Raw genomic sequence first — 5,533 nt, forward strand, 5'->3', positions numbered from 1 at the left:
TGCAAACAGCTGTTGATTGCACAATCCCTGTTTGCAAAGGGATATACAGTGCCTGTGATGCAAGTGCCAGATCTTTCAGGAACTGGATTCATAGCAAGGCTCTTCCACCTGAAATGTATTTAACCTGAGTGACCCAGCCTGGAATCCATCCATATTCCAATATCATTTGCAGCCAGGTGACAAAAACAGTCCTTCCTCTCCCTGCCTCTCCCTGCCTCTTCAGCCTCACTTGGCCCATTGCAGGGGGGTGGCCAAGAAGTTGTGTTGGACAAAAGGAGCAAAACATTCTTCCTCTGACAGACTCTCAGAACTGGGCTAGGAAGTGCCTTGGGCAGAGAAAGAGCATCTGTAATGGGCCTAGTGAGGCTGGAGGGCAGGGAAAGGAAAGACTGCTGTTGTCACACGGCTACAAGTGATATTTGAATACTGCTGGATTCCACACTGGGGTCACTCAGGTTAAATACATTTCAGGTGGTAGAGCCTTGCTATGAATCCAGTTCCTGGAAGATCTGACACTTATATCACAGGCGCTAAGACGTTGTATATCCCATTGCAAACTGGGATTGTGCAATCAACAACTCTGCAAAAATGGGACTAAGGGGAGCTCTAGCTGAGCTGGTGCTGGAGTCAGAGGAGCAGAAGTCATGAGTGTTGGCTAATTCTACCTTGACTCAGCAAACAAATCAGGACCAGAGAATTAGGAAATGGCACAAAAGACCCACAATGCTTGGTGCATTGAAGAATCAAGAATGCACTGGTAGAACTGGGAAGACAGCTTTGGCACCAAGAAATAAGTCAAGAACAGGTGCAAGTGCCTATCAGTCAACAAGCAACCCTTCCCTCTCTTAGAGATGGAGATGGAATCCCAGAATCCCAGCCCCTGCACTCTAAACCTCTGGATCCCATTCCTCTCCCAGAGCTAAGTACAAATTCAGGCTTCCTGGCTCCTTGTTCCTCCTCCTGTGTAAGTCCAAGCCCTAGCCAGTGCTGCTTTTAAGCAACGTTATGTGATGGAGCTTGAAAAGATATCATTTCTTAGATTTTTCTGCTATTGTGTTTTGAAAAGGAGCAGTTTCTGTGGTGACAGATGGCAACGATAGAAGCTGGGCTTGCATATGTGTAAAAGATTTATAAATGGAGAACGCCGGCTAGGAGTGGGGGTCTTGGATTTATTTGAACTTCTGGGGGAAGAAGCAGCTGCAGAAGTCCCTGGGTTTTTGAATGTCCTAAAGGCTGACCGGCCATCTAGCTGAGGAAGCTGCTGCTGGATTAGGGTCATCATAAAGGTGACTGGGACTGTGATCATTGATGACGTGTAGGGGGTGCACACGGGTGCACGTGCACCCCCTGAGATCAGCTGTGCAGGCTCTGGAAGTGCCAGCTATGAAACCAGAAGTGCACTTCCAGTTTTGCCACTGGCTCTGCTGCCCCCCCCCCCGCCTCCACCCCAACCCATTGGCAATCTGGTGCCCCACCTCCCACTCAGGAGGCACCAGTCCCCCATGACTGGGATTACCTAAATCCCACACTTACTGTAAAGTCTCTGTGTTCACAGACAGGCTGTGGTCTGGTCTCTCTGGGTGTGTCTACATGTGCTCTTTAATACACATTAGCCTATTTTAATGCATATTAAAGCATCACTAAAAAAACTCATGCTATTTAGTTAATATGCATTAAATAGGCAAATGTGCATTAAGCGTCACTTAAAAACTGTGGGGCACTTTTACATGTGCTCCAGAAGTGGGGGATGGAGCTTTAACTAAAGCAGCTTTGTCAGCTACTCTAGTTAAAGCATCTCCATGTCTCCTGGATCAGCATCTCCGTGCTTAAAAATGACAGCAGGGGTGCTTGAACTAAAGCTCATTCAACGAGCTTTAGTTCAAGCACTCCTGCTACCATTTTGAAGTGCAGAAACGCTGATACACAAGACACAGGAGGCTGCTGGAGTATGGCAATTGCCACACTCCTGTAGACTCGATTAATCGAGCCTGCTCTGACATACTGGAATTCCAGAGCAGCCTTGGCGCTCATGTATAGGTGCCCATGCTCTTTAGTTGATGCACCTTAAGACAAGCTAATGTGCATTTTCTTAGTACCTCAGAATGGAAGTACTAGATTTAATGTGCATTAACTAAAGCACATTAGTGCATGTGTAGACATGCCCTCTAAGATGAAAGGGTTGGATTTGAGGTAATACCTCTCTTCCAAGCTAGAAACTCAGTCTCCTCAGCCAGAAATGGATCCTTGAGATCCCATGGCCCTCTGCTCTAAGTTAGCATGTTTTGTACAACCGCTTATTCCTGATCATTCCCCATGGAAATCAAGGGGCCCCGAGAGGACACCACAGAAACTTTTCCATCACTAAAAGAGAAGATTCAAGGGAAAGAATAGGGTGGCTTGATTAGAGCAGGAGAGCAGGGACTCAGGCCTTCTGGGTTCTTTTCTCTCCTCTGGAAAGCCGTGGGATCAGCTGGGGTAAAGCAGGAGCTAAGATCCCAGGTTCTAGACCCAGCTCTGTGGGGAGATTGGGTTCTATGGTGTGAGAGAAGGAGAGGAATGGGGTCTGGTGCCAGGACTCCTGGATTCACAGCTGTGGCAATGCAGTCTGGGATGCATGCACTATCAAATAGCCTAGTGCTGAAATCAGAAATTTTTGTAAAATTTCCAGGCATGAGGTATTTTACGAATAGGTGAGTCAGAGGCAGCAGATAGATTTGTGTGTGTCCTCAGCTCAGGAAATCCGTGCTGGTTCAGCCAAACCCAAATTGGTCATGGTTTTGCAACAAGCTGGTGTTTTGTGCAGCATTTAAATAGACCCCAGTCTTCCTGATTCCCAGCCTGCTTCTGCAACCCACTAGGATTCCCCCCTTCACTTCCCAGATCTGGGCATAGATCCCAGCCATCCTGACTCTCTGCTCCTGTGCTGTAACCCACTCCTCACCCTTCAGGTTTATGGACACTTTTCTTGCTCAGATGCCTGTAGAAGGTTTCCCCATTTCCCCTTCCTGGGGCTTTGCAATCTGCCTCTGAATCAGCCTCTACTGCTACTTCCTGATCTTGATAACTGCCCCAGGGCTCAGCACAGGGCCACAGTATCTGGGCAGCACTTCTGCAGGAGGTGGGGAACTTCTGGGAAGCACCTGCTTTTCTGGTTCCCTGGGTAGGTATAAAGGTAGGAGGTTCTCAGAGGGTTTTCAGTTGTCCTGAGAGCTGCAGCTGCTCTTGTCCTGTAAGAGTGGATTCCATTACTTCCCACTCTCCAGGTACGTGATTGGGTCAGTGAGTGGGGTGTTATGGGGACTCGGTGTCTGGGAGGGAAGTGGGGTCTAGAGGGTTAGAGAAGGGAGGCAGAGACTTGGGATTCCTGGGGTTTTGTTCCAGCTTGGTGGGGAGTGAGGTGTAATGGGTTAGATTTGGTGCAGAGAGGGAGCCGGTCCCCTGGTTCCATTCCAAGCTGCGGGAAGGGAGTGGTGTTTCTGGGCTGCAGCAGGGGAGGCTGGAGGCAGGACCCTTCGGTTCTGTTTCCAGTGACACTGTCACTTCAGGACAGTTGCGTAGTAAGAGTTGCTGTGTACAGAGGTGCAGGTGCAGCTGAGTTATGTGATCTTGGGGTTTAAGAATGTCACGTATAGGTGCTGAATAGTGTGACATCCAGGGAGGAGGTGGCACAGAAGAGCTGGCTCAGGCAGGGCAGAGGGAAAGTGTGGGGCTGGGGGGCATGGGCAGGTGGGCCTTAGGGAGGCAGAAACCTGATCAGGAAGTGCAGGGCTTGGTGAAAACCTGAAAAGAAAGGAGCATTGATGGACAGACACAGCAAAGCTTAGGCTAAGGAATCAATAGCCCAAGGAGAGGTTATGGACCAGTGGTGCATAGATGCACTATAGGTGCTCCACTTACTCCCAGATCTGTCTGTCCAACCAAGCTCCTGTCTTTCTCTCCGAATATAGGCAGAAGGATAGATAGGTCTGGATGCAGTGAGGGTGGGGGCTGCCAGCCTCTGGGGACTGGGGATGTGTTATCAGGGGTTCCTAGTCTACCAGGGCACTCCCTGACAGGGGAGATGGGTGAGATCCTGGCTGCTTTGCACTCCACCATGTGAGTGGCTAATCCTCTTTCCTTCTGTCTTCCCCAGGTCCTGCCCCTACTGTGAGGTCTCAGCATGTCCAGACCCTGCTCAAGTTGTGACCCTCCTGAGGAACCCACCCCTGGTGTCCCTCCAGTGCCAAAGCCCAGCAGCCCGCTGACACCAGTGCCACCCAACCCATGGCCAGAAGTACCACCGAAACCTGACTACCCCCAGCCAGTGGGGCCTCTCGTCCCAGGGAAGCCCTGGCCAGCCGGGCCTGCGGTGCCACCTGAACCCAGACACCCAACACCTCCTGGGAGTGATCCAGCTGGTCCATCACCGCACCCACTGGGGCCTTTGCCAACCCCCACACCGCCCAAGCCACCGCTGCCTGATGATCCATATCCTCCAGGACCCGGAATCCCAGTTGCCCCTTGGCCACCACTGCCCGAGTGGGATGATTCTGGGAAACCTCCCAAGGACCCTTCTGATTCTAACTAGATCTCTTCTCTCCCCTCTCTTCCCTCCCCTCTCCCAGGACTGCCCCCATCTCCCCAGGCCTATAAAGCCCTTACCAGCTCCACCTGCACCCTGCGCTCCCCATATGGACCTTCCATGTGCCTGTTCTTCCTGCTCCTGGAGCTCTGCTCCTGTGCAAGGGCATGTGGCAGTTCACAAATGGACCTGGACTTTGGGTGGTTGTCAGTCCTGAGCCTTGTTGGATCAGAACGAAGTGCTGGGCCAGTAGATTGGCATCTTCCCCTGAAAGTGCTAGGCTGTGTGGTCCCAGAGGTGTGCCACATTGAAGGAGTGCCTGTCTGTCAGACCATTTCTCTAGAGGCCAGTAGATTTGTCTTCAGTCTCATCCATCCCCATACAGAGCTATCCATCCATCTGTCCACCCACCCTCCCTCCCCTCTTACCAATGCTACAGTCCCCTTATGAATCCCCATTGTGTCCTCCATTTTCCTGCCCAGCTCCAGCCCAGTGGATGCACTGCTCTGTACTGCCTTCTGTCACCCCTGGAGGCACTGGAGTCTCTACCCATCTGTACCCCCAGCAGCTGGGCTGCCAGGTCAGAGGGTGGCTGAGAGTTGGGTTTTGCTTTTCTCATATATTGTTATTTGAAATAAAGCTCTTATTAAATTATTTGACTGTTAATGACTGTGTCTCCTCTGATGTGAATCCAGGGAAGGGGAAAGCAAGGCCTAGCAGGGCAGACTTCAGGGAACACACACATACATCCCCCACTGCAACTTCAGGGATCTCTCTCTCTCTTGGTAGCTTGAAGCTGGTCCATTCAGCCCTGGGCAGTGGGCTGCATGTTTACCATTGACAATCATAAGGCAATGTACAGCCAGTTATCACAGCTGAGAAGCAGAAACCACAAGGATCAGCTAACGTGCAGTAAAGAAAACAGCACATCATCAACTGTTAACCCAAGATCTGATAGAAAAGGGATTTTAG

General features: G+C 50.8%; 1 long non-coding RNA gene across 1 annotated transcript; it reads left to right on the plus strand.

The window, feature by feature from the left end:
• The first annotated feature begins 3,166 nt into the window (after positions 1 to 3,166).
• On the plus strand, positions 3,167 to 5,215 carry LOC132243832 (uncharacterized). Its single transcript, XR_009455404.1, has 2 exons — positions 3,167 to 3,263; positions 4,133 to 5,215. It is a non-coding gene; the product is annotated as an uncharacterized LOC132243832 (long non-coding RNA).
• Positions 5,216 to 5,533: the final 318 nt, after the last annotated feature.

Source organism: Alligator mississippiensis, chromosome 11, assembly GCF_030867095.1.
Source record: "Alligator mississippiensis isolate rAllMis1 chromosome 11, rAllMis1, whole genome shotgun sequence".
In the NCBI taxonomy this organism is placed as follows: Eukaryota; Metazoa; Chordata; order Crocodylia; family Alligatoridae; genus Alligator; species Alligator mississippiensis.